Source organism: Cornus florida, unplaced genomic scaffold (genome assembly GCF_030987335.1).
Source record: "Cornus florida cultivar Cherokee Brave unplaced genomic scaffold, ASM3098733v1 CherokeeBrave_3.0.0_Hap2_Chr11, whole genome shotgun sequence".
NCBI classification, from domain to species: Eukaryota; Viridiplantae; Streptophyta; class Magnoliopsida; order Cornales; family Cornaceae; genus Cornus; species Cornus florida.
Window position 1 is genome coordinate 44703464 of NW_026775581.1, and position 19967 is coordinate 44723430.

Genomic DNA, 19967 nt, shown 5'->3' on the forward strand with positions numbered 1-19967 from the left:
GACCTAAGGGTATTTTACTAAATAACTCAACTTGAATCCGACCTTTTTAATAATCGTGTCATAAATCTTCAACATTAACCCGACCTATTTATTAAACAAGTTAGACATGTAACCCATTTAATAAAATGAAACATTATATTATTTAATTATTAATAATACTCAGTCAAACAATAAATACTAGAAAAGTATAAGTTTCAATCCAACCAGATTACTAAATAATCTTTAATTTACAATATATATATATATATATATATATATATATATATATAAGATACAAGTTTAGATAATTAGTTTGGAACTTAAACAGAAATTTGTTTATGACATGTATAGTTAAACGGGTTACACGAGTTGAAACTCTCAATATAAGCATGACACTATCAAGGGCGGATTCCAGATTTTTGTTGGGGGTGGGCTAATATTAAACATAAATTTAATAACAAAATTTCTTAAGCCAAAAAAATATAAAAAATTATAACATAATATAGATAAATATTTGAATTCAAATATTACAAAATATATATCTAAGTTGTGTTCGCGAAGTCTTTAAAGGCTCGAATTCGTCAATAATAGACTCCAAGTCAAGTTTCCAAACAAGATCCCGTTCAAAGTTGATGGTCATGCACTCAGCCAAAGGCGGCTCAATACAATTTGAGGCCTTAGGCGAAAAAAATAAAGTAGCCTTTTAATTAAATATATCTATATAGTTATGCCAGCTAATTATTTGTTTAGTGATTTTTAAACCTATTACTAAAAATTTTCCAAACTCTAATTCCATCATTAATTAATTGACTATGTACTTTCTAATAATCATATTTAACAATACAAATAAAATTTATATTTTTATGATAACAAAAACTAATAAAACTATAAACTAATTTAAGTTATAAAATAATAAAAATTGATTTCGAATAATTTGGTCTAATCCTCCAATAAATTCTTTAATAGAATATAAGTGTATTCAAAGTTTTCTTCCGGAGTGAGATTGTAAATTATAATCGTGGAGAATATGAAAAAACAAAATTTATAATGAGAGAGGAGAAAAAATATGAGAGGATTAAGAAAAAAAAGAGAAAATAAAAATTAATAGAAGTCTTTGAAAAATATAGAAAGTTTCACCAATTTTTTCTTAAATATATATTTAATATTCAATTTTAATGTGTGTATATATATGCTGAGGTAATGAGACGAAAAAAAAAAAAAAGGTAATAGAAATATTTTGCACACTATTAAATTTTGTATTTGTTGAGGTTTAATGATATAAGAAAATAAAATATTTAGGTAAGTCATAATATATAAAGAAAAAAAAATTTGGGGCCCTCAAAAAAATAAAGAATAGAAATTTTTTAAGTCAATTGTCAAATTTTTGTATACGGTGAAGTTTAATAATTAAAGGAAATACTATAATTGTGTTTAGGAAAGTTATAATATATAAAGAAATAAAAAATTATATGGCCTTCTTATTGGCTGGGGCCTTAGACAACTGCCTAACTCGCCTAAGACTCAAGTCGGTACAAGAAATTCATCTCAAATCCTGCCACGTTTCATGCTTGGGTGGGAGGCTGTGGTGAGCTAATACTATTATTATTATTATTATTATTTTGGACTGTGCTAATATATATATATATATTTTAGGGTGGGCTACAGCCCACTTTTGCCCACTCCTTTGTTCATCTTTAAACACTATTAACTAAACAGGTTAATCGTGTCGATCCATTTATAATTTGATCCTATTTAAGATCAATCCAAATTTATTTAACTCATATTTTCAATTCGTGTCATACTTTGAGACCCCTAAAATCATAATAGTAACATAGTAATATGATAAAAGCAATTGAAAAAACCAAGTCTTATAAGAAAAGAAAAGAAAAAATTGAAAAACCCGAGTTGGAAACATAACTTGTGTTGGCAAATTTGGATTTGTCAAAGTATTTTATTGACCAAAATCATTGAGTTGCAAGGAAGTCAAGTGATACCTAAAAAATATAGATATAATAATAGGGTTAAATTTGGTATAGAGGGTAGCTAATGATTTGCATTAATTAATTTCATCCATGGACAAGCACTACTTAATTTTGTATAAAAGTTAATAATGTGCATGCTCCACCCACTCATCAACCAAAATGATTACACGAATGTCAATTTTGCATGATCACCATATATATTTACAGAATAACCACTCATACCATTCCTGCATTGCATATATATATATATATATATTTAAATTTTTAAGTGTTAAAATTTTCAAGTGATCATAACAAATTAAGATTTTTTATATTTATAAATTTTTAAGTGCGCGTTAAATATACTTAATTAGGTGAACACTTATTATTAAAATAGAATAATCAAAAGAATGAAGAGTCCGAAAAAAATCGGGTATCTGCATAGAGAAACTATTTTTAATTTTAAAATTGTGACATTTAAGATACAATAAATCAACCATAATGCTTGTTTTTATTTTTTGTTTTTTTTTTCTCTTTTTTATTTTATGAGGCAGATTAATGGTTTCACCCAACCACGTACAGAACTAAAAGTTGCATCTTAAAATTGCACATTTAGTTTTGATGAGTGAAGTAGCTGGACAATGATGGGGTTAGTCACACCACTTGACCTACCTTTGACCTACCCACCCTCTTTCTCTCTATTTAAATAATATATACTATTTATGTAATGAATATGATTGATGTCTTTTTATGGTAGTACTTAAATTTGCACTGTTGGTTTTGTTAGGAATTAAAAATCTTCAATTAAAAGTAGCTTTTTGACGGTCCCAATTGTTCTCTTTAGGGTCAGCACCAAAGAAAAGGACTGCAGGCAACCAGTCTGCTTGTCTTCTTCTACTTTTCAAAGTCAAGGTATATTTCTTGCTTTTTTTGTTCTTTTGAAACTCTGTTTTAATATATAGGAGGAAAAAAAAAGAAAAATATTAGTTATGAATTAAGTTGCATAAAGTGACAGTGGGAGCGAATTAAAGCTAGAAGCGTGAGAATAACATAATTAAATTATAAATAATAAAAATTTGAGTCAAAACATGCGCAAAGCGTGAGCGCTCTCAAAGCATGAAAGCAAAGATTATGTGACTTAAATTATAAAAGAATATATATATATATACACACACACAGAGAAAAAAAAAGAAAAGAATAATATTAAAACAGAGAAATGAAATAAAAAAGATAACAATCAAATTACGATCATATCTTTTTTATTAGTTGGGACATAAGTGGAATGATAATTTTTACTTTCTAATTATTAAAAACAATTTTAAAATTATAAAATATTAGTTAACCCACTATCATTTCTTTGCCGATCTTCTCATTTTTTAAAGGTATGGTTTGTCATCCCTCCTTATCCCTCACAATCATTTCCTTTCTCATTTTAAGTATTTATTTATCAATCCTAACGATATCTTTTCTAACTTCTAAAAGGGACAGTGAAAGTTCATGTATCAAGATAAATGGGCGCATGAGCTTCTTGTCAATATATATATATATATATATTGTGTGTGTGTGTGCGGGGAAAAAAAAAAAAAAAAAGAATCAATATTGTGTGTGTGCGCGCGCGCATTCATCACATTTATTTTAAAATTTCATCACACTTTCAAAGTGAAATTCACCATTTAAAATTTTGAATTAAAAAAAAAAAAATAAATGAAGTTTATGGTAGTAAATTTCATTAAAATGCTAAAATTCATTATTAAAACTTTTTAAATTTTAAAAGGATGTGGTGGTGAAATTGACAGTGAAAAGTGTGATAAAAATTGAAAGAGGTGAAATAATTATGGTTTTGACATATTATATACACATTTTTCTAGTGATTAAGTCATGTACCTCATGGGAAGCAGCAATGATGATTTAATGTAGGAGTTGGAGTTAGTGGTAGAACACATCTCACATGCCAAATTGCCAATTCCTAAAAGAACCTTTTATATTCATATCTACCTAAAAGTGGAACAACTCCTAAAAGAGAAGAGAACCCTAAGTTCACACAAAGAATCTTCACACACACACACACACACACACACACACACACACACATATAGTGTTGATTTTTTCATACTTCGACACTGCTGGATGCAATTTTGGGCTTGCTATTCCCACTCACTATTTTCAAAGTTTTGACTTCTGCTTTCTAAGACACATTGACAAATATAAGTTGAGGTCCACATAATTTTGTGGTTACATCCTAATTTAATGGAGTATATATATATATATATCTATTGATTTCACTTTCATGTTAGAGTGATGAACACTTTTAAATTCGTTGTTTTCTTATTCAGCCATGTCACTCGCACTGTGCGAGGAAGTATGATAATGTATGACACGAATACGGTATTATAAATATAAAAAAAAAATCATGAAAGATAATTTAAAAAATATTAATATAATATTATTTTTATAATAAATAATTTTGGCTCATTTTATCCTCAATATTATAAATGAAATTACTAATTTAGATTTTAGAGAACTAGATGTTTATTTCTAAAATTTTATACTATTTTTAATTAGCTCATAATATATTTTAAAATTACATTATAACCACATATTTTTTAAAAAAGTAATTGCAAAATTACTAAACATGTCGCTACTGTGTCCCAACCATATTCATACCTTGTCCGGCCTCTGCTCAGCAAGGAAAAAGATCTTCAAACTAATCATAATATATAATTTTTTTTTGGGTAAATATGACAAAACGGATTTTTTTACCAATGTTTAAACAGAAACTCCAATTCATCCTTTTCTGACCATTTTTTAGAAAAATGAACTTCATTGGTTCATGACAGATCGACGTAATTTTTATTGCCGTTCAGTTTGAATGTTACATGATGATAGAACAAGAAGACCTTATTAAGATTAAAATATCTTAACATGAGTGGTTCAGTACGTTTAAATAAAGGAACACTTCTAATCATATAAGGTACGTGTCTAATATACATACGTACTCGTATCCAATATGCCACGTCACTCTCCAAAAAAATTGTCCATGCTCCCCGCTTCTTGTGAAAAATAATACTCCAAGACTCCTAGTTGATCTAAAGGTGAAAGCATTGGGATAAACAACAATAATTATTGTACTTGTGGACCATATGTACATTAATCGGATTTTTAAAGCTCACGCATACAATGTTTATTTCTCGTCTCTATCTTGGTCACATGATCTACAAATTTCTGTGATGAATTTGTAGATGAAGATACTCTTATACAGTTATATATATATATATATATATATATATATATATAGACTGTCTCTATCATCAGACCAGACACACCTTATTCATAAATTTGTACGTGTAGGTGTAATATATGCAATATATTACTTTTGTACGTGTAGGTGTAATATATTGCATATATATATATATATATATATATATGTATATATATTGTAAAATATTACACCTACAAGTACAAATTTATGAATGAGGTGAGTCTGGTCTGATGATAGAGACAGTCTATTCTGGGTGTGCAATAAATATGTTCTTTCAAGGAAAATCAATATCCTGGAGGGGAAGTAATTTAAGATTTTCATTCAAATTGAATGGTCCCCTTTGAATTGAAATGAGATATGTAGAAATGTTATTCAATTTAGTAGTACATAATATGCGTTGACATATTCATTTTTGTATGTCTTCAGTCTTGTAAAATATCGCTACAAGTTATTCAGTTATAATATTTTTTGGCTTCTGGTGTTATATACTGTGTTGTTTCAGGCATGCATACAAAGAGAGCGGACTTCAGTGAAAGAGTAAAATTATTCCATTATGATTCGAAAGTCACGAATTTAAAATAAAAAACAATAATAGAGGTCGCGAATTTGAAACAGAAACATTTGTCTCCTACTCCTTATATAATGGGTTTTATTAGTTAAAAAACTTTTCACCATTCTCACTCCGAACATATTAATTTTTTTTTTTTTTTTAATGTCTTCAGTCTTGTAAAATATTGCTACATGGTTATTCTGGTTACATAAACTGATGATGTTTCAATTTCAGATTTATTCAGTTTTAATATTTTTTGGCTTCTAGTGTTATATATTGATAAGGTGTATACATTGAACACTACCACCCAAGAGCCCCGGGCATAGCATGGTTGGTTGGAAGGATGAACCTCCGGGCTTGGACAAATCATACCTAATATTTGGGCATGGGTTCAAATTCTGCCGCTACATAAGTTCGCGAATTTTGAACGTTTTGAGGGTTGATGCGTGCGAGACGTGATTTACCTTGCAATCGTAAGTCCAAAATGAACCGGTTATTAGAAGGGTTCCTCATTTCTTTAAAAAAAAAAAAAAAAAAAAAAAAAAAGAAAAACTCTATCAATGGTCAAACAATATAAAACCTTGTTGCATATGCCCCCTGCCTATGCTGGTCCATTACTATTTTTATGCCTTTAGCTCATTAATTTACACAAAATGCCCCCCTGAATTTTTTTTTTTTTTTTAAAAGCTACCCTCTGTGCCATGCTAGCCTATTAAATTCTTTTACATTTTATGCATATAATTTATTAAATTATACAAAATGACCCCTAAATTATGTTTTTTTTTTTCAAAAACATCATTCTAAGTTTTTTTTTTTTTTTTTTTTTTTTTTTTTTTTTTTTTTTTTTCCTTCTTAGTCTTTTTCTTCATTATTTTATTCTCTTCAAAGAAAATGCAATTTTCTTTTTTCAATCAAATTATAATTTTTTTTTCAAACTTTTCCCATAATTTTCTTTTAACTAAAAAATCTATTTTATCATGTGTTAACGTGCCTCCCTAATCAAATTCCTTGCTCCTTCCAATGCACGAAATCCTCGCCATTGCAAGGTCTATGTAGATCAGATGATGAAGTTTTGGAAATACTATTTCTTGTATTTACCAAAAAAGCAAGATTGTTGCTTGTTTTGGATTGGTGATATACAAGTCACGATGAAATAAATTTACCATTGTGTCAAAATGCCACCCTCCACAACATAACATGATTGAAGTAACATTGTGTCAAAATGCCACCCTCCACAATCCCCCCCCCCAAAAAAAAAAAAAACATTATTGGAGGGAAACTTACAAGCCTCCCCCATGTATATGTAAACCAATGCTACTATATATAGTGTAAAAAGCAAATATACTCCCTTCGTCCCACAAAAGATGTCGCGTTTGGAGAACCGTGAGTCCCCACCCCCCCAAAAAAAAAATATTGGAGGGAAACTTACAAGCCTCCCCCATGTATGTAAACCAATGCTACTATATATAATGTAAAAAGCAAATATACTCCCTCTATCCCACAAAAGATGTCGTGTTTGGGGAACCATGAGTCACGGTTCCCCAAACGCGACATCTTTTGTGAGACGGAGGTAGTAGTATATAATATATATATGTGTGTGTGTATACCAAAGAGAAAGGGCCAGAAGAGTTGAGGTAAATTTTGTAGTACCTTATAATCATATTGAGTCATGTTAGGTATGGTGTTGGGCTAAGGAGATCAAGCACAGTCCTGCATGCCTACTCAACATTTATATCATATACCAACCATCTTTTAATTGTCAACTTCATTGCATTCCTTTGTTTATGATATTTTACAAGTTTCTCGTGACTCTTTGTTGGAAAACATATGCTACAAATAACATTTAAGATATAACTAACCATATACTAATATAACATAAAATAATTAATTAAATATACAACTCGATATTTAATTAACCATGCAAATTAAAGTAATAAAATAATAATAATAAATAAAGAACCTAGACCGATGCTAGTATTAAATACTTTGTCCATAAGACAATTTACGTTTTGCATGGTGCTGATGGACTCTGTGGCGCTTGTCTCCTATGATACAACGGTCTACATTCACCAATAGCAACACTACAAACTCGTAGATACGGCGAACCTTCTCTGTGTAATACTCTCCCTGACTCAAAAATTGCATTTATACTACAAAAATGACAAAATTGGTGCAACTCGAACCAAATGGCTTGGACCAATTTTAAAATGGCTCGGTGAAATTATATTATGGTCTAAGTGGCTCGGACCACTTCACCTATGGCTTAAACCCACTTGGGCTGGGTTCAAGTCTAGGGAGGGAAAAAAGAAATCAAAGAATTGAACGAATTACAAATAACAGCTCGAGGGGGTATTTACAGAAAAAGAAGTGCCTTTTTCGATTAGGTGTGTCTCTTCCTCACAGAACATAACCATTTATATATGTCTCTTCATCACTGGACACAACCATTTATATGTGTCTGTTCATCACCAAACACACTCACTGCCAATAGGTTGCAATGGTTCATATTGAATAGGTCATGTCTATTGATTTTGAGTTGCATCTTTTCATCCCACAATCAATCAATGATCACATATGTTCAGTCCAGGACATCTGTTGATAACTGATGAAAAAATTTTCATTCACAAATTCTAACAATTCCCCACATAAATGGAAATTGGCTGCTTAAATGCAAAAGATGACCATGACACTAGAGAGAGTATAGACGAAAAATTACTGCATCAAAATAGGTAGCTTGAACATTCCCTAGTGTATTACTATCAGATTTAATGACTAACCAGTGAACATGATGTCTTTATAGTTCAATGCACAAAATTCTCGCCATTGCAAGGTCTACGGAGATCAATTAATGAAGTTTTAGAAAGACTATTTCTTGTATTTACTGATAAAGCAAGACTATTTCTTGTTTTGAATTGCTGAAATACAAGTCACAACAAAATAAACTTACCATTGTGCCAACATCACACTCCCTACAACATGACATGATTGAAATAACAAAGAAGAAAGCTGTAATACCCCTCGACTTTGAGCCATAGGTAGATCAGGTCCAAGCCCAAACCCGAGGGAATATCAAACAATTAAAGTATTTAAACGAACACAGAATACAAAATGAAATAAAAATAAAGAATAAAGCTGAAAGAATACTAAATAATAAATCCTTATTAATTAATCCAATAATAAACCTCTAATAACAAAATCCTCTGATACCAGTAATTAATTAAAATTACAACTTGGAAATCCATCATGTGGACCCCTAATCCAAAATCCAACTGAAATAAAATAATATCTGACTAGAACAATAATAAGGAAATCCTACGTTAAGACGGATGAGTGAATAGATCATCTCTGCTCAGCACGAACAATCCCTAAGCGTACAACTGACGAATACCTGAAAAATAATGGTGGGTCAGGCCCACAAATAAGTTCTAATCTACTACATCCCAAATAGAGAATCAGAACTCATATACATCCTAGTCAATCCAACAATAACTATATAGTCTGTATATATATATATACACACTAAAGGAACTTCACTAGACTATAGGGTTGTCTTAACCTAAATAGTAAGCAACATGCAAAACGCACATATTATGGGCATAAGTACCTAGACCTACTAGGATACACAACTACAATATATCTAGATACACATCACTGACAATATATACACCCTAACCATGATCCTGAGACTCAAGCTCATATCATGGCATATAACTATATATATATAATCCGTCCTATCCAAATATAAAATAAATATCCGGTATGTCATCCAATTGATTCAATTGACCTGACATAAAAATATGTAGGATTTAACATTTTAGTTAATCCATTCTGTTATACATGAATAGGTAGGACTAAACGTTTTTAATTAATCCGTCCATAATATGCCACCATCCCATACTGGTGCATATAATGTATACAATTCATAAATGATGCTACAGTTATGATATCACATCAAATAAATCCATACATAGCATGATATAAATAATACAGATATTCCTTTGCATTTAATTGAGCAAAATATAATAATTCTAAGTAGCATGCATTGAATTTATATCATAAAAATTAACATGCATCTCAAATAATTGTACTCCTCCACAATCTGATCAAATTTATTTAAAACCAAATAATTGATTAAAATAATTTAATCCAACCATGTTTAATTAATTTAACCTTTAAATTAATTAAATTTCATACTTAACATGTGCACTTAAATCTTGTTTTTAAAATCCTCCATAAATCTAATTTAATAATTTAAAATCATTAAAATAGATTTAATAACAGTTTAACCTCCCAGAACGTCCTAATAATTCCACCTCAGTTCATAAACATTATTTAAATATTGTAAAACATACATCATGCATCAATTTGTCTAAATTACTAAGTATATACACAAACCCATTACATATATTCATACACTGAAATTTCAGTTTTAATCATGCAATTAGGTTCAATTAATTTAATTAAATAATCTTGGAACTAATCTAGCATGTATATAATCTGAATCAAAGGAGAAGATAAGAAAAGAACTTGCCTTAAAGATTTTGATAAAAACCCTAATCTCCTTCTTCCTCTTTTCCTTCTTTTTTTTTCTTTCTTTCTCTCTTTAAACTCTCTGCCTTTTTCCTCCAAAATATACTACGTGATTTAATTTCTAGCCTCCTTTCACTAACTTATATTTATAGGCTAAATAAAAAAATCTAATCCTTTTCCCAATCCAAGTCAACTTAATAAAAGAAAATAATAAAATTAAAATATTAAAATGGTAACTAAAAATATATTACGTACATAATCTATGTATATCCTTATTACACAAATATATAAAATATATACATCAGATTATTAATACTAAGTTACAATGATATTAATTAATTAATTACTTTCCTTTTATATATATATCTATATATATAAAACTATCCATGGGTAACTAAAAATATGTTAAGTATATAATCTATGTATATCCTTATTATACATATATAAAAATATATACATCAGATTATTTATTAATACTAAAGTTACCATAATATTAATAAATAAATTACTTTCCTTATAATATTAAAATATTAAAAAGGTAACTAAAAAATATATTAGGTATATAATCTATGTATATCCTTATTATATAAATATATAAAATATATACATCAGATTATTTATTACTACTAAAATTACCATAATATTAATAAATAAATTACTTTCCTTAAATCTATACTACTAATAAAAGTGGATTCAATGTATAATATTTATATACACTTTAAAATGCTTATTTTAATTAAAAAAAATTTTAATGGTTTTCACGCTTCTCAAGGGACACAAACTCTGACAAAACTTTTACATCTATTGGTTTTATTATAAGATAGGATATCTGATACGAAATTTAAACATTTTTTATTATTTATATATTTTTTAACAATTTTATATTATTTTGTATTTCAAATAAAACAATGAATTAATATCTTTTGAATTAAATTTTTGTTATTAATAATTTAGAAATACACAATGTTTCATTGTATTGATCTAACTGCACATTACTTCCTTTATTCAAGCGACACATACGTTCATGACTTCCCTTTTTTAAGGGACACAAATGTTTAGCAAAAATTGCACGTCGATCGGTAGATTGTGTTACGGTTATATATAAGTCAGGAAAGGACTTATTCAATAGGAAGTTTTGGCACGAAAACATTGAAATAGAAGAAAGACAAAACAAGGTCTGGAGATGGTTGTTAACAAAGACAAGAAGTTTGGGAATTGTTGATTGAATCTCGTTGACGAAGAGCTGCAGAAATCATTCAGAAAGAAAGAATTAAAAGAGCAGAACACCCCCTGATCGTCTCTATTTAACATTATCCAATCATTGACCTCTTTCACAAAAATACTATTAGAAATATTCATGTGAAACTCTAACTCTGTATTCCTTATTGTACTAAATGTTTGCAATTTTAGGGTTATCTAACACAGTATATGGATGGTGGCCTCAATGATGCATCACCCAATGAGTTTCAGGTTTTTTTTCTTTTTCTTTTACTATCATGTGTGTGTGTGTATATATACACACATATATATCTCTTTCTATTGGACTTAAAAAAGTATTATATACATTTTAACACCCTTGTAAACTAAACAAATTACTAATATTTTTTAAAACTGGATAGATTATTGTTGATAAAAAATTAGTTTTACATTCAAACACCTTTTAAACCAAATTCATATTCTCCTTCATTGTTCACATTGATGGTTACGTAATTAAATTAAATCACCTCTCTAACAAAATTAGAATTGAAATTTTATTTTTCAATGAAAATAAATGATAGTAGATATAACCAATTCAGTAATATATCTTTCATTATCAAAGTCAACAGTTGTGTCATTTTTATCCGTATATATAAATTGTTAGCATATTTACAATTTTGGACATGGCATGTGTAATTAATTATAATAAATGAAAAAATTCAAACCTATGTAAGTTTCATATATACCAAGTCTTAACAATGAAGGAGTTACATTCACATTTAAACACCTCTTCTACCAAAAATTAGGATTTCGAAAGAAAAAAAAAAAAAAGAAAAGAAAATTCGCATGCCCAGCATGCAAGTGTGAAGTGACATAGATTTAGATATGACTAAACGGCTAGATTCACATGCATGTAATTAGGAGGATTTCAGGCGTGTTTAGGTTCTTTACAATTAGCCGGCACACCTTACATCATAATTCATTAATGTACATAATTATATCAAAAACTTTTAGGGTGAGTAATTCAAGTTTTCTAATGCTGTGTTTATGGAGATACTTTTTAACTTTAGTATCTAAAGTTTGTAATAGAATTTGTAGTTTGAATTTGATAGCATTTCTTTTTTTTTTTTAAAAATAAATAATTAATTTTCAAATATTAGTTGGTTTATTGAAAAGGTGATAGAAAATAGAGGAGTTACCTCAAGACATCTGATCCATTGTTGTTGAAGACATAAAATTTATGTTGAAAGTTAATTTGGGCCTTTAGTTGGTTTGGCGTCTCAGATTATGCAATAAAGTGGCACAAGTTAGGTAAGACCTTCGTGGCTCCTTGAAGTCATTATTGATGATTTATCCTCTTTTTCTTAATCTAACTTTGGAGAGGAGTTATAGTAGTGCAACTTTGGTATTATTCAATTGAGCTTAATTTACTAATCTCTTCTTCTTTTTTATACCATATTTTTCACAATGAGTGATACTCAATATATCTCTAATTATTAAAGTCACTTGATTGAGTATTTAACACAACATAAACATGACTTAAACAAGTTTATTAACATTATGATGTTAGATATACAATTTTTTTTTTTTTTTTGGTCGACTTCTTCCCTATACTGCACAAAGAATCTCAAGTAATTTATGAAAATAATAATAATAATAATCAAACGTGCATGGCACGTTGATTTTTCTAGTATATATATATATATACATATAAAACTATCCATGGGTAATTATCTATACCCATTAAACCTCCTATCCAAATAATCAATGGGACCAAATTGGTTGGCCCATTACTACTAACCATATCTATAAAATAAAATAAAATAAACATTTAAGTATTTAATCTACAATTAATTACAAATAAATAAAACACACCAATTAAATCAACTAATTGAAATAACATTCAAGCACATACTTTCAATTAATCAGTTAAGTCAAATAAAACATTTAAGCAAATAAAATATTTAATTAACCAATTCAATTAAACACGTAATCAAATAGCCAAATAATCAAGTAAATAAATAAAAATGCAATTAAAATATTTAAAATAATACCGAGACTATCCTTTTAAAAATTAGGGGTATTACAAAAGCCACATAAAACAACCAACCCCCCCCCCCCCCCCCTTCAAAAAAAAAAAAAATATATATATATATATATAGTAAACAAATGGTGCTATATATGGTGGTTGAAGAAACAAATAATTATGTACAAAAATATCATTGAAAAAATGAAAGCAAAATCGAGGGTTTGTAATGGTTCACCTTGCAATCGGGTGACTTTATCGATAAAAAACATAATATCAACAAATTTCAATTGAATGAGAAGAATATTGCAATGGCGGATTCTTCCTCAGAAGAAATTTCACCGTAAAAGGACAAATAAATCAAAATGCATGTGAAAGAAAACTAATAAGATTAGACCAACAAACAAGTAACCCAGCGATGCCAGACTCATACTTTTTAAAGAGAGGTTATGGGTTCAAACTTTAGTGAAGGGCCATGTGTGCGAGTGAATTGCTTTACCTTACGGGGTAAAAATAATATGCTTATGTATTTAATATTTATATAGGCATATAATTTTATATATAAAAAAAATTATTATAAAATATATATTTTTTATATAATTACTAATTTTTTTATATAATGCAATGATGTATTTAGATAATTCTAGTTATTTTCAACTTGTAGTGCAATAGATTATATGTTGTAATAAGTATTATATATTTTATTTATGAATTTAACCCTTATATTATTGGTGTTAAAAGGGTAGTTTAGTCATTTTTAGCAATAAGGGTTGCTTCAAGGGTATTAAAGTTATTACAAACATTTACTCTTTAACTTTAACCAGATATATATATATATATGGAATTTTTACGTATAAGTGGTGATAGCAAAAATATATTACTATATAGAACGTAGTTTATATATTTACTATATCATGAATCAAAAGTGAAGACCTTCTAATTGAACCCCTTTTATAAGTTAAAATTATATTTTCATTCCTAAAGTTTATTTTATTCACAATTTATCCAAATAGGAACTTTTAAATATTCTTGAATATTTTTAAATAGCACTTAGGAACTGTTACACTTCATGAGAATCTGGAAATGCAATACATAGCCTTTAACGAAGAATAGAAGAACTTAGATCTAGAATTATTCTTGTACTGAATATTTTAGAAGCTAGACGACAAAGATTTTAGTTAGGTTTGTGAACTAAATAGATTTTAATAACCTAGACACCTCGATAAAACGACTCAGAGAAAACTTAGATTATATTAAAACAACAGTTGAACAAAAGGCTAGTTTTGGAAATTTAGATAATAAAATAATAATTTTCACCATTAAAGATATAAATAGTGATATAAAAGATATTGCAGAAAATCAAAAAATAATTATAAACTATTTAAAATCATTAAAAGAAGATATCCAAAGGTTATTACAATAATTTATGAGTACTAGTAATCCTGATTACTTACAAGCATTATCCGAGCTCTATAAAATATATAAAGAACCTATAGGATTTAAAAGTTTTACAATAGACGTAAAATCAACCAATAGATATATTAGACAAAATAACTTTTTAATCCAATTATTACTTCAGCTATCAGAAAAAGTTTAATACCCCTAATTTTAAAAGGATAGTCTCGGTATTTATTTAATTGATTTAATTGCATTTTTATTAAATTATATGATTATTTGACTATTTGTTTATATGTTACTTGAATTACTTGTTTAATTGGACTTGTGGCTATTTGTTTATATGTTTATTTGAATTACTTGTTTAATTTGAATTATGTGTTTTATGTGACTTAATTGCTTAAAAGGAATAGATTTGGATAGTAGTAATGGACCAACCAAATAGGTCTCATGAACTACTTGGATAAGAGCCTAACTAGGTAGGATTATGATCCATGAGCATTGGTTTAATAAATATATATATATATATATATATATATATATATATTTATAAATTTGGATATTATGATGATTAATATTATTATTATATGTAATATCCCTAATTTTAAATGGATAGTCTTTGTATTTATTTTATGGTTTTCTTGCAATTTTAAATTCATTACTTGATTATTTGAGATTGTTTATTTGTTTATTTGTTAATTAATATGTTTATGTAGAAAATGAATTAATTGTTTTATTTGATTAAATTGATTAAGTGTTTAGTTGTAATTACATGTTTATTTCTGTTTTTTATTTTAAAGGAGTTGAGCTTGGACAGTAGTAATGGACCATCCGTTTAGGTCGCATGGAGTATTTGGATAGGAGATTAAATGAGTACGGTTGATACCCATGGATGGTTATACTTATTTATGTGGGTATTTATGTATATAGCGTTAATTTAATTATTAATAATAATTAATGGTTAACTAAGAGATAATATTCAGTATATGTTATTATATAGTCTTAGGGTTTAATATTTTTATCGGATTATCACGTTGTGGGCTAGCAGACTTAGATATATAATTTATTTTATTTGTCTTTTCCTTCTCTTAATATAATTAGAATTAGGTTTTATACGCCAATATATATTTATGTTGTATGTCTGTCGAGGGTTTTTAAAACTTATTCACGTACAGAGAGATTTGAGAGAACAAAGAGAATCAGTTAGGGTTTTGGCCATAGATTAAAGCTCGGACCAAGAAGGACGGAAGGGATTGCTTGGGGGTTTGAACCGGAGCAGTAGGAGGTTTGATGATAGTCAGTAGTCGTCGGAAAACTCAGAGACGACGGTGCAAGGTTTTAAACTGAAACCTAAAGGCAAGTTTTACATCTAACTTTTTCCCGTAGGCTTCATGTTCTTTACATGCCTAATTGATTCCAGGAGTAGTTGAATAATAAATTGATCTTTTATGCTTGTTAAATTTGATTAAAACAATATGTTGTTAATGCAATTATAATTGTTGAATCTTGATTTTTCTTGCACAAGTATTAGTTTTAATTAAGGTTATCAAAGCATAATGAATTTAAATATAATTCTGAAATATACTGGGACTTAGTACTGACCAGTAGGGACCTTAGAATGGAGGAACAAGGTAATTGGAAGTCGCCGGAGGTGGAACAGATGATGAAACAGGGGAAGAGCTGGCTCCCTTTTGAAGGGAGGCGGCTCCCCTTTGAAAGGAGGTGGCTCCCCTTTGTGGGAAGTCGGCTCCACTTGGCAAAAAGGCGGCTCCCCCTTGTGGGGAGCTGGCTCTACTTTGTGGGGAGGCGGCTCCTTTTGTGGGAGAGTCGGCTCCCCTTCTGTGTCGTGATTTTTAATGAATTTTGGCCACTGTGCTGAGGTTTTAAGGTTCCAGGTTTAAATTAGAAGCTATAACGGAGTTTTAAATGATGTCTAAGGTCATATTAAAACACCAGAGGGCATGATAATGCTTAATAAACCACATAGAATTAGTATCTTGAATAATGTGAAATTTTTAGTTAAAATTGCATATTGAGATTGGATGTTGATGATTCAATTTGCTGACCTCTATATTAGCAATTTGTTTATGTATGATATAGTTCTATCATGTATCAGTAGTATAAAATAAGCATGTTAATTTATATAATTCTACTATACTTATTATGGATTAATTGATATCTACATATATTATTTGTATTATCAATTATTGGATTTTGTGGAATAGTATCAAATAAGCATGTTAATTTACATAATTTATTATGCTTATTATGGATCAATTGATGTTTACATTTATTATCTCTATTATCAATTGTTGGATTTATGGATTATATGCACTGGTATAGGACGGTGGCATATTAGGGATGGATTAGCTCATAACACTAAGTCCTACCTACTCTAGAATAAGGGAACAGATTAACTATAAAAGTTAAGTCATACTTATATTCATGTTAGGTCAACAAATAATTTGATGACATTACTTTGGTTTGGATGGATTTTAAATATATATTTATGATACCTCGATATGAGCTTGAGTCTCAGGATCAACGGTTAGGGAGCGTATATGCAATGAGATGCATAACTGGCTATAATGGTTAGAGGTGTACCCTATTAGGTCTAAGCACTGATGCTCACTTCAGGTGCGTTTTGTATGTTGCTTACTAGTCAGGTTGAGACCGCCTATGGTCCAGTGAGAGTCCCTTAGTGTGGATATATATATGTACGGACTATATAGTTATTGTTGAATTGTTTAGGATGTACATGCGTATCGGGTCTCTGTTTGGATTGTAGTAGAGTAGAACTTGCTTGTGGGCCTGACCTACTCTTACTTTTTTCAGGTGTTCGTCAGTTCCAGGTTTAGAGCTTGTTCGTGCTGAGCAGAGATAATCACTCACTTTTCCGACTACGTAGGATTTCCCTTCATGGTTTAGCTTTGGATTTTATTTTAGTTATTTACTTTCAGTTGGGATTTTATTAGGGGTCCACCAGGTGGATTCCCGAGTTGTATCAGATATTTGAGATTTTGGATTAAGTGGATTATTTAATTATTATATTGAGGATTTATTATTTAGATTCTTTTAGCCTTTATTTTTTTTCTCATTCTTCTTGTATTCTATGCTTGTTTAAGTATTAATTGTTTAGTATCCCTCGGATCTGTGCTCGAACTTGATCACCCGTGACTCTAGAATCAAGGGGTATCATAGTTTGTATCAGCGAAACTCCAAGTTCAAGTGTCTCTAGGGTTATTTTGTATTAGGACTTCCGTGTAGCATATTCTCTTGTTTAGAGAGCTTAAGTTTAGGATTCGTTGTATTCCTTTACGGTTCGCTTAGGACGTACTGATGTCAAGTTTATACTGTAATTTTAGAATGTTTGGCACTAGGAAAAGGATGTGATCCGCAATGAAAGCAAAGAAGGACCCAAGGAAGAAAAAGATTACTCCGACGATTCCCCTGTGAAGACAGACCAAGAAGGCAGAATTGGAGACCAAGGAATTGTATCCAATTGGTGTTGTTTCGGAGTATAAGCCAAGGAAGATTTCTTCTGTGCGAGATTGACCACCATACTGTGGACCCAACACAACTTCGGTGGTGCTCGAAGCTGAGACAAGTGGAGAAGAGGACCCCAAAGAAGATCATAATGGAGGAGATACCAGAGCATCCAAGAAGGAGGCTACCGAAGTTCAAGGATGAATGCTCTTTTAAGAGTGGATGTTTTTACTAATAGTAGTGGAGATATTATTAGAAGTATAGTACTAATTTAATCACGTACACTAGTAGTATTTTCAAATAATATATTACGATTATTCTTTTGGAAGTTTTTGGTTTAAAGAAGTTCTTAACAAAGTGAACTGGTGGTTTTGGCATTTCAATTGTGTTTCATAAAAGTATTTTTGAGTTTTCCATAAATGATTTTATTTAACTATATTGGAATGTGTAAGTTCCGATAATATAGAAATATCACAGTGGAGTGGTTGATATTTGGACAAGCAAACAAATATTTGTTTATAGGTATGTTGGGTTGAGACAGGGCAATTACCTATGAGTTTAAAAATTAAACTTGTGGGAATCAATTCTATAAGTTTAATTATAGAAGAGATAGTTTAGCGCCTTTAAGGGTAATTGCTACACTTGTGGAGAGCTTGGACACACTTCTAAGCAGTGTCCTAAAGCTGGACATGGATAGGGATAGCATGTGTAGTAGGGGCAGAGGGCACCATTACATTTACCCACTCCACAGATTCCACGGATTCAAGGATAGACATATCCGGCTTTACCAGCACCGCCACAGCTTCGGGGACAGGCACGGTAGCAGTTGCATTATCTGGGATGACGACGCGAGTATGCGATAGACCTCATGGTATTTCTACACCTTTAGGCGATACTACCATTCTACATGAAAGTGATGGGTCTGTGACACTAGATATTGGTATACTCAGATTTCTAGCCAATCTATTGGTCCTGGACATGCACACTTATGATATGATACTTGGGATGGATTAGTTATCTCACTACCATGCCCAAGTTAATTGTTATGATAGGTCTGTTATTTTCACCATACCTGGTCAGGATATATATGTCGTCGCTATGCCACATTCTAACGGGGTTGCTAGCACTTATTTATTCTATGTAGAGGAGGAAACGGAGGAGTAGATTATTGTGTCATTGGGCAACATACCAATTGTACATGAATTTTCGGATGTTTTTCAAGAGATTTCGGGGTTGCCACCTAGTCGAGAGATAGACTTTGTGATTGACTTAGCTCCAGGTACTACGCCTATTGCTAGAGCACCATACAGGATAGCACCAGTGGAGATGCAAGAGCTGAGGGACCAAATTCAGCAATTACTCAGCCAGGGTTTTATACGTAGGAGTACTTTACCCTGAGGAACACTAGTGTTGTTTATGAAGAAGAAGGATGGTTCACTTCGCTTATGTATAGATTATAGGGAGTTGAATAAGGTTACTATTTAGAACAAGTACCTTTTACCCAGGATCGATGATCTTTTTTATCAGCTGAAGGGAGCTACCTACTTCTCTAAGATTGATTTGTGTTCTGGATATCATTAACTT